The 11,391-nt window shown below is 35.4% G+C and overlaps 1 pseudogene; it reads left to right on the top strand.

Annotated features, from left to right (window-relative positions):
* Positions 1-3,875: 3,875 nt before the first annotated feature.
* LOC123246503 lies at positions 3,876-7,638 on the top strand (annotated as a pseudogene).
* Positions 7,639-11,391: the final 3,753 nt, after the last annotated feature.

The raw sequence follows: 11,391 nt of genomic DNA, 5'->3' as shown, positions 1-11,391 counted from the left end.
TGAATCAAAGGATATGTATTCTTTTAAAGCCCTTTGGGCATAGTTCCAAATTGCCTTCCAGAATGGTTGGATCAATTCACAAGTTCACAAGCAATGCATTAATGTCCCAATTTGGCCACATCTCCTCCAACATTTATTATTTTCCTTGACTGTCATATTGACCAGCAGTGTTCAATTTGTGTCAAAAAGGATGCAATCCAAGACAGTGAACCATTCTGAGTATGCTCACTACACTTTGTAATTGTGTGTATTGTATACATATCTGTGTGAGGTGCCATCTCTCTTTTATATGGAAATTTTGGTTGCTGAAAAAGGAAGAAAAAATTGTACAAGGAACACTGATAAAATAAGCTTGAGAAGAAACATAGATCCTCGAATAAAAATATGACGGAACACAGACTTTTTCTGAAGACCTGAGAGAAAAATTCCATTCAGATAAATGTACTGAAAGAATAATTTTAAGACAGAATACTGAATTAAAAATGGCTTTGTCCTATTAATTCATTTACATGTGAGTATGGAGTTTTGAAGGCTATAACTGAGAAATTCTAAATTAAACAAGTGGGTAATACTGGATAATTATCTTAAGCCTTTGGGGATCAAAAGTTGGAAATGGGTGGATCAGTGATTAATAGAAGCCCCAATTTTGAATTGTAAGATGGGAGCAATATACTAAATGCCCTACTCCTCGTGCAAGTTAGGCTAGTTTTTTTTTTTTTTCTTTTTTTTGAGATACTGAAACTGCCCTCAAGATTAAATTGGCTCAGGAGATCAAGGCTCCTCATCATTTACATTAAAAAATAGTCTGATCATTAGGGGGTGAAGCTCTTTCTTTGTGCTTCAGACCAGAAACTAGCCAATACTGAAGGAAGAGAATTGTATGAGTAACACTGAGAAAGAGTTGTACTCAGTTTAATCAACTCTGTATCCTATATGAACATCCCCTTCCTGTTTTGAAGTGTTTTCCTAATTATGAATAATAAAGCCTCCTCATGTTAACTCTGGTGGACTATAAATGTCTTGTTTCATTCCTTTTTCAAACTCTATCTGACAGACATTATGACAAGACATTAGAAGCCATAGGAAGCGAGAAGATCATAATGATAAGAGCTAGCTAATATTTATATAGCACTTGCTCTGTACCAGTCACTGTGTTAAGTATTTTAGACTATTATCTCATTTGGTCCTCACAACAACTCTTAAAGGAAGGTGCTATTATCATACCCATTTTACAGATGAGGAAAATGAAGCAAATAGAGTTTAAATGATTTGCTCCAGTCCACACAGCTAATAAGTGTCTGAGGATCTGAACTCAGTTCTTGCTAACTCTAGGCCCAGTTCTCTATTCACTGTGCCACCATATGCCCTAGGTGAAGATAAAGCAGAAGAGGAAAGCAGAGGGAAATGAGGACAAAAGACATAAGAGGTATGAGAAGAGTTGTTCATAGAAGGCTTAATATATAAGGTGACAGGAGCTGACAGGCCAACTACAGCTGTTTTGCTGGGAGCAATGCTGAGAAGAGCCATTGTTTTGCTGGGAACTAATTAGTTGGAGAAAAGCAGGACAGGTTTTCTAACACCGTGTTTAGCCTGATAAAATGGAAATCTCTCATGAGTTTACCCATTTTGTTGTTTGTTTCCCTCTATAGAGACAGAGAGACAGAGACAGACAGTCACAGAGACACAGACAGACATAGAGACACAGAAATGAGGAAAAGCAGAGGCATTGCATCTGCTTTGATGTGATCTGTATCATTTGGAGAAAAGATGTCTTTACTAAGTTTTTTCTAAGAAAATAGAATCTTCTCCTATGGAAAGAACTGGTTCCGTCCTATTGCCTTCTAAAACCTGAGAAGGAGAAATACAATTGGACAAGTTAGGCAGTAGTCTAGGGAAAGGGGATTTCTTGTCACTAAAAAGGTTTTAATACTTTCAGCACCTCCCAAGGGTACTAAAAGACTGATACTGTTTCAGTTGACTGAGTAGCAAAGAAGTATCTTTTCCCAAGAAGAGGTATGAGGACCAGAAGTTGAGCAGATAAAAGAAATATGACTTTGCCCAGTGGCTTTGTGTGCTGCAGATTATGCATTAAAGAAACCAGGGACATCAAGTCCTCTTATTTGAAGTCATGAATTATCTTGGGAATTTGCATTTCTCTATTCACGAACCTTTCTGCTTAGTTTTTGTAAATATGTGCTCACTCTTTCCCAGAGACCCATGAAAGAGACAATATGACCCGGGTTTATATGTGGACTGTCATATTTTTCTTATTGTTACTTTTGTTGTATTATTTACTACATTAGTACAATTTCATGATTATTGTGATAGCTTTTGTGTACCTGGTAAGTATACCAACGGAGGTTCACAAATCACCATAGTGAGTAGCAAGAGTGAATTCTTGCTGCTTCTCGAATATCTACATACATCAAGGTTACTTGTAGGACCTTGAAAGTGTATTAAATAGTGGTTGCATGGACTGCCCTCTAGGAATACCATCCCAGTAAACTGAAAAGGGTATGGATAGATTAAGTGAGCCAGCCTACAGTCAGGGAGAGAAAGACCTGGGGAGTGTTGGGGAGTCAGTAACACTCTTGGGCTATGAATGTATGTATATCTGTCTGTATATAGTATGTATGCATATGTAGCACTCATTTCCCTGGCCCTCGTGGAGATTAAATTTAATAAGCAAAATGTTAAATAATATATTTATGAATAATTTATTAATAATAAACTAACAGAGACTTAACTAAAAGGTTATTAAGCAGCTCGCTCCCAGGAACAAAAGAGCAAGAAGGAGGAGTTACAGCCAAATATAAAACAATAATGTGACAATGCAAATGTGGAGGCACAGGAGAGATTAAAGGGAATTATGGGAAAACTAAGGGACTTATGGAGGATGAAGTACAAGGTTCAAAATCTCTATTTATACACCCTCAATACCTAAGAACCCAGGTTGTTACATTTCACCCCTCTCCTAGGGTTCTTTGGTGCCTTTAAGTAGGATTGTGGGTGTCTACGTTTTCTACCATTGCTCTCAGTTTCCATTGATGCTGCTCTTCCATTATAGGAATGGGATCCTTTCACCTCAGTTCCATTTAATCTCTAACAATAGAATTACCTTTTACAAATCTCTAACAATTTAATCTCTAACAATAGAATTACCTTTTACAAATAGAATTACCTTTCAAAATGTATAATTTTTAGGAACTTGTATTCCCTTGTATGCAGGACTTCATGCTCTCTACCTTTTATAGCTTTATATTCTGAGGAAGGGAAGAGATTAGGTTCACGATTTAGCTCAGTTCTTATAGTCTCAAATTTCAAGTCAAAAGCTCTCTTTGGACTAGAAGACAAGCCACCCTGACTTATCTGAGCTTCCTTGTTGGGCTGACTGACTGCAATATATCCTTTCTGGAATCCTGGTGCTGAGGTCACCATGACTCCAATTCCCAGACCTATTGAGGATTGTCATTTACACTTAGAAAAGAATAAAAACACAAACAAATGTCCCCCAGGTCCATTTCTCAGAGTCATAATATAAAAGGAGGAGAAAGGGAAGAAAGGAAGCCCTCCTTGCCCCATCATCAGGTTATTTCATAGTGCTCACACTGTGGGGTAAACTATGATCATTATCCCCTGGATTCAACAGGGAAAGAGTGAGATGGAAAGAGAGAGGCGGTTTTTTTTAAAGATATGGCTTGTTCTGTCTATACAGGTGATCAAAAGAGGCTACTCACATCTACATGGTAAGGAAATTCATAAAAGCAGGATGCCTACATGTTAGGTGACCTGGGCAAGATCCAAAGCTCTGAGACTCTATGATATATGTATGTGTATATTTCTGTTCATCATTGTGGGACTGGAGTCTGCATTACATGGTAAAGGGGGAGGAGGAGAGAATTGAAGAATCTCACCTTATTTTCATCTTTTCTAGGAAAGTCAGATGTAAGGTCATTTGCTGAGAGATGAAGGCAAGGGAGATGGAACTAGGTCTTTGAGGAGAATAGGAAAGGTTCAAACATCCACTGTGAGAGTCAAGAAAAGATTAATAAAAAATGATAATTTAGCTAGGCCTTAATATAGCTTAAAGAGGGTTTGCATGTAACACTACCTTTAAAAAAACTGACAAATTTTTATTCATGTATTTTGTCTTTATATGACATTACCACTTTCTCCTATATCCTTCCCGAGAGCCGTCTTTTATAACAAATAATTTAAAAAAAATGAAAAATAAAGAAAGGAAGAAAGAGAAAAAAATCAGGCAACTCCATCAATATATTGAAAAAAATCAGACAATATACAAAATATTTTATACCAGGTTACCTGTACCTCTGCAAAGGAGAATGAGGAAGTGTCTTCACATATGTCTTTTTAGGGGCAGACTTGTTCTTTGTAATTTTTATAACATTCATTTTCAAATGTTTTGTGGTGGCTATTCTTTTCATTTATATTGCTGTAGACATTATTACTTTTAAAAGAGTCTTATATGAAATTGTCTGTTTTTACAATAGCACTATAATTCATAGTCATGACTGGTCTTCAGTCGACTGACTTGTAGGTCTTTTATGCATCTGCATAAAACCATTTTTTCCATATTCTTTTCATATTAGTTCCAATACCTTTCCATATTATTCCCATTTTATACCTCAAAGTATACTTACCTACTGCTTGCTTTCAGAACCCATCCAATGACTCTATTTTGTATTAATAATGCTGCTTTTTATCAGCTGTCTTTAATTTTATTCCTAAATTCTAGAATATTAGCAAGCCTGTCTGATTTAGTGTTATCTGCCAACATGATAAGTATCATGCTCAATTCTTTCCCTGGGTCATCAATAAACAAAGGAAACTGAATGTTTCTAGGAGTGATTTCTGTTGGGAACTAGTTAATACCAGTCTGTTTATAAGTTTTTTAAAAAATGACCCTTAAGTCATCTGTTTATTCATATAACATTACATTCAAAAGAATATTTTCCAAGCTTGTTGATGAGAATGTCTTGTAGGATCAAAAGTTTTTCTAAAGTCAAGACAGATTACAGTTATCACTTCTCCCTTGTCTACATGGTGTGTTACAAATATGGAAGGAAAGCAAATTGTTCTGACATGATTTTTTTTTTCTCACAGATCTTCCAAATATAAGACAGGCTCTGTTCTGTTTCAAATTTTTGTGAATGACTTGGATGCCAGAAAGAATCAGTGGTAGAATCAAGATCTTACATGACATGGAAGGTCTGGAATACTGGACTGAAACCAATGAGGAGAAATTTGATAGGGGAAAGTAAAGAGAAGTAAAATGGTATAGTGGGTAGAGTGCTAAACTTTGGTATCAGGATGCTTTTGTCATTCAGTCTTGTCTGACCCTATTTGAAGTTTTCTTTTGCAAACATAATAGAGTGGTTTGCCACTTCCTTTTCCAAGTAATTTTACAGATGAGAAAATTGAGGCAAACAAGGCTAAATGGCTTGCCCAGTTTACACAACTTTGTGTCTGAGACTGGATTTGAACTCAGATCTACCTGACTCCAGGGCCAGTACTCTAGTTCCTGAACTACATAGTTGCCCCAAGATGAGCAAGGCTTATATCCTGCAAATATTTCCTGGGTCTAATCACTTAACCTCTGTGTGTCTCAATTTCTTCATCTGTAGAGTGAATGAGTTGGACTCAGGGTCCTCAACAGATCACTTTTGACTTTAAATCCAAGAATTTATAAAATGTGAAGTTCTTCAGTAGGTTAAAGAAAATAACAACGCACAATTACTAAAGTATAGTGTTAAGAAATCTGATTTGTTTGCAATTAATATGAGATATGATCTGGAGACTACAAAAAATGCAAGTTTAACATGATTCCTCAGTATGATGTAGCTGCCAAAAAAATCTAATAAAATTTTAGGTTTTATGAATAAAGTAATGTTAGATTATAAAAATAATCCCCCCCCCAATAAAGTCTATGTTGGTTAGCCCGTATCTATTTTGTTTGCTACACTTTAAGAGGGACAGGATAGGAAAAAATATTTATTAAGTACTTGGACCTGCCAGTTACTTTGCAAACATAGGAATAAAAAAATAAAAATGAGACAAGAATTCAAGGACCCCACAATGTAATTAATTATAGAACACATTTAAGAAGTTCAGCTTTGGGGAAAGTGGTAAAGTCCAGAGGAGTGGAAGGAGCACTGATAGGACAGAGGACTGTTGAGAAAGGAGTGGTTATCTCTAGATTTGGAACTCAGGTAGAAGAAAGGGGGTTGGGTGGTGAATAAGCATTTATTAAGCATCTGTTATGTACTAGGAGCTGTGCTAAACACTTTACAAACATTATCTCATTTGAAGACAGGTAGTTGTGTGTGGGGATCAGCATCCTACTGAGAGGCAAGATCCAACAATCGGTGAGAACTGAGCAATTGGGTTTAGTCCAGGTAGAAGGAAGGAGTTTCCCAAATCCTGTTTTTACAGGATCCTTAAACATATATTGGCAAGTGGGAAGCCAAGAAGCTGTGGTGGTAAAGGAAATTTTGAAAAACAAAAACAAGCAAAGAAGAAATAGTGTGTTTCCCCATTGGTGCTATGATCAGGATACCAAAGGATTAAAAAAAAAATGTGGTATGTGTGAAGAACTTGGAATTCAATTCAATCCAATAAACTTTGAGTCCAAAAACTGTATTACGAACTAGGGATACACACCCACACCCACATACACAGACCCATATGTATTCATACATTGTCTACACACACATCAATTCTTGACTTCAACGAATTTAAATTCTACTGAAACCCCATGTCTACAGAGTGGCTAAAGTCTGAGGGCTTAGAGATATAGGGACAGAGTTTCAGCCCTGTCCCTACTATGGCCACCACCAGAGACCACTGATCCACTCGTCTGTCCATCTCACTCTGGGCATGGGATATTGAGTCCTAGATAAAACTGAGCTGGTGCAGAAGGCCAGATTATCTGAGCAGACTTAGAGATATGATGACATGGTAGTCTGTACAAAGCCTGTAACTATCAAGGAACTGAATTATCCAATGAAGGAATCTTCTTTTTTGCTTACAAAAATATTATAGGGAGCTGAAGGTCAACTTGGAGGTCATTTCAAGTATTGAGCAGGAGACAGAAGGTACTGAGAAAAGCAAACAGATAGCCAGAGTATATAGAGAGAAAATTGAGAACGGACTAAGAGGTATCTGTAAGGACGTACTGTCTGTGTTGGAAATGTTCTTGATTCCTAATGCTTCACAAGCAGAAAGCAAAGTTTTCTAACTGAAAATAAGACTGTTACTATTACTTGACTGAGTTACTGCTAGTGATGACAAGAAAGGAATAGTGGATCAATCACAATAAGCAGATCAAGGAGCATTTGAAATCAGGAAAAAGGAGGTACATCTGACAGCATCCTATAAGATTGGATCTGGCCTTGACCTTCTTCGTGTTCTATTTACAAGATCTTCAGCTCTCCAGAGAAAGTCTGTGTCCTTGCAAAGACAGGTTTCGATGAAGCCATTGCTGAAATCAATACATTAAATAAAGAATCATACAAAGACAGCACACTAATAATGCAATTACTGAGAAACGATTTGGTATTGCACACATCAGAGACCCAAGGATATGAAACTAAAACAGGAGAAGGAGGGGAGAATTAACCAGCCTTACAACTCTTGTCTGCCTCATTCTAAAATTACACAGTAGACCATTTGTCATCCATACTGTCCCACAAATAGTTTTGGTTTATGATTTATAAGATTTCTTATTTATTTATAATATAATAATTTCTCTTTTGATTTCTATATTTCCCACTTGGTTTTTATATTTAATATTAGGGGAGTAGAGCTAGCTAACATTTGGGGACTTTTGTATTTTCATCTCAAGTGACCAATATGGGGATATAGAATTTTTATGCAAATTTTACAGGTTAGGCATAGTACTTTTGGTACATTATAATTTCACAAGGCCAGTGTTAAAGTGTTTCCTTGTCTAAGCAAAGAAAACTGCCCACATATTGGCCAGTCATGATGTGGGGATGAGGGGCAGGGGGCTAATTTCTCCTAGATACAAGTATAGTTATTGTGGGGACCTTTAGGGTTGGAGCACTCGTGTCTGTGGCAGAAACAGATGCCTCGCAAATATTACATGTTATCCCATGTGAATCTGTGGAATACACAATCTCAATCTCTACTCCTTTATGATCATAATATTCCTTTTAAGACAAAATTTTAACCCAATTTACTCAAGAAGGGCAGATATGGTTCACATGTCATTACTTCTTAATTAGATGCTATTCACTTTCGTTATTTTTGTTAAACTTATTTTATTTGTATTTGAAAGGTTTAGGCAACCTAAGAATAAAAGGAGAAGTAAAAACAAAGTAAAAATGAATAGCTTGATATTCATCAAGTCATTCTATATTAAGTACAGCAGTAAAGCAAAAAACTCATGTACTTAACATTTTTTAAGGTTTTTTGTTTTTGACTTTTTTGATATGTATATGTCAAAACAGTTAACAGGGAAATAACTTGAGATGATGGGGAGCTTTGTTTTATATCTTATGAAATTTTCATGAGCCATTTAAGCAGAATTGTTAAGAACATGTGTGTTAGGCTGATGTTGACTACTTGATATAAATAAGGAGACATGCTTGCTTTTCTTAAATATTTTTGTAAAAGAGAAAGTAGATTTGTTTAGTCTTGTTCTAGAAAGTAGAATTAGCACCAAAGAGCTAACGGTTAAAAAGAAGGCGAATGTTGACAGGTTTTATAGTTTAAAACAGCAATGGAAGGGCTGTTCTACAAGCTAATATGCTTTTATAATTGGAAATATTCAAAGAATGACTGATGATCATCTATATCTTGTGTAAGGAGCTGATATATTGGTTGGAAAATGCAAATAAATTCAACAAAAATGTGTTCAGAAGACTTCCTCTGTTCAGAAGATTCTGGCAGGTATTAGAGAAGATGGAAGTGTTAGATTAAGAAAATATGTCCTTACAGATTCTGCAGTCAAGTATGTGAAACATAAGGCAGCTAAGTGAAACAGTGGAAAAGCCTGGAGCCAGGAAGATGAGTCTATCTGAATTCAAATCTGATCTCTAACACTTACTAGCTGTGTGACCCTGGGAAAGTCTCTTAACCCTGTTTACATCAGTTTCCTCATCTATAAAATGAGCTGGAGAAAGAAATGGCAAGCTAATTCAGTGTTTTTGCCAAGAAAATACTTAGATTCAGATATAACCAAAATAACTGAACAACAACAACAAAAGTCCTTTCCTACTGTAAAATTTGTGCACAAACTTTAAAATTGCATAATTCCATGTTCTTCTAGGGAGTCTGATATCTTCCTTAGTCTTGATATTGAGCTATTGACAGGAAATCATCAGAGGTTTTTCTCCTAATTAAAAACAAATGGGGGGCAGCTGGGTAGCTCAGTGGAGTGAGAGTCAGGCCTAGAGACAGGAGGTCCTAGGTTCAAACCCGGCCTCAGCCACTTCCCAGCTGTGTGACCCTGGGCAAGTCACTTGACCCCCATTGCCCACCCTTACCAATCTTCCACCTATGAGACAATACACCGAAGTACAAGGGTTTATAAAAAAAAAATCCTAAAAAAAAACCCAACAAAACAAATGTTTTAAAAAATTCATTTTCTATTACTTTTTTTTTTTAAACCCTTGTACTTCGGTGTATTGTCTCATAGGTGGAAGATTGGTAAGGGTGGGCAATGGGGGTCAAGTGACTTGCCCAGGGTCACACAGTACTTTTTTTAAAATAACATTTTGTTTGTTTCTTATGGCATTGACCAATTCCTTAGGTCCTTAAAATAATCATTCAGTTTAACATGATGAGTTTAATATGTCTCATTTAAAAATTCCTTTTAAATCATTTCTTCCCTTATATTTTGGTTTTCCATCTTTCCATCATAAATATTCTGATAAATTTTTCAGATCTGATTTCTACTAGGAAACAAATAAAGAAAATATTAAGTATTTCTGCTTTTCCTCAGTCCTTTAGTTTTTACTATTACTACTTGTCCATTAGGGAGTAAGAGTATGAGAACATAGATCATGTATAAGAACATAGATCATAGATTTAGAGTTACAATGGGCCTTGTGAGACATTTAGATTACTCCCACTCCCTTTTTTACATGTGAAGAACTTGAAGTCTAGAGAAGTTGTTATATGCCCAAGGTTACATATATAGTAAGTAGAAAAACCAAGATTTGAAACTAGGTCATCTAACATCAAAAATAATAAAATTCCTTTTCTATAGGAAATTGCTGAAAAATATTATTTGGATTTAATTTTTTTACCTGATATATTTAAACAATTTTATTTTCTCTCCCTTTTTTTGAGCCTCACTAGTTGAATCTCCTTTCCAACATAAACTTTTTAAATCTTGCACTTAAAGAATTATTTCATGCTTTAAAGTTTTTCAGTAATAAAGACCAATTACATTTCAGAAAAATACAATAAACCATAGTATGAGACTTTATATTCCTTATTCTTGTTAATATATTTTTATTACATTTTTTAAGATTCTTTAAAAAAAATTTTAGTCTTGAATTCTTCCCTTTCATCCCTCCTCTCCTCTCTCTCTCACACAACCAGCAATTTGATATAGGATTTATATGTATAATCATGCAAAAAAAATTTTCCACATTAGTCCTTTTGTAGAAGAAAACAAAAGAAAATAATAAAGTTCAGACCTCCACAATTCTTTCTATTTGTATAGATGGTATTTTTCATTATGAATCTTTTGGGATTGTCTTGGATCATTATATTGCTGAGAATAATAAAGTCGTTCATTGTAGTTCACTGTAGGATACTGCTATTATTGTATCAGGGTTCTCTTGGTTCTGCTCACTTCACCTTGCATCAGTTCATGTCAGTCTTCCCAGGTTTTTCTGAAACCATCCTGTAAATCATTTCTTATTACAAAACTATACTGCACTTTGTTTAGCCATTCCAAAATTGAAGGGCATCTCCTAACTTTCCAGTTCTTTGCCCCCACAAAATAGTTATTATAAATATTTTTCATACATATAGGTCCTTTTCCTTTTCCTTTTTTTTGTCTCTTTGGGATATAGCCCTAATAGTGGTATTGCTGGATTAAAAGATTTAAACAATTTCATAGACTTTTGGGCACAATTCCAAAATTCTCTCCAAAATGGCTGAATTAGTTTATACTTCCCCTGATGGTGGATTGATACTCCAATTGTCCCATATCCTCTCTAACATTTTTCATTTTTTGTTTCTGTCCTAGTAGTCAATCTATTTTTGAATAAGGTGCTACTTCAGAACGGTTTTAATATGCATTTCTCTAATAATAATTTAAATCATTTATTCACATGACTTCTTGTTAATATTCTGAGAACATATTAAAAACATTTCAGTGGTAAATGCAAC

Source organism: Gracilinanus agilis, chromosome 4 (genome assembly GCF_016433145.1).
Source record: "Gracilinanus agilis isolate LMUSP501 chromosome 4, AgileGrace, whole genome shotgun sequence".
NCBI classification, from domain to species: domain Eukaryota; kingdom Metazoa; phylum Chordata; class Mammalia; order Didelphimorphia; family Didelphidae; genus Gracilinanus; species Gracilinanus agilis.
This window is presented reverse-complemented; position numbering and strand designations above follow the sequence as displayed.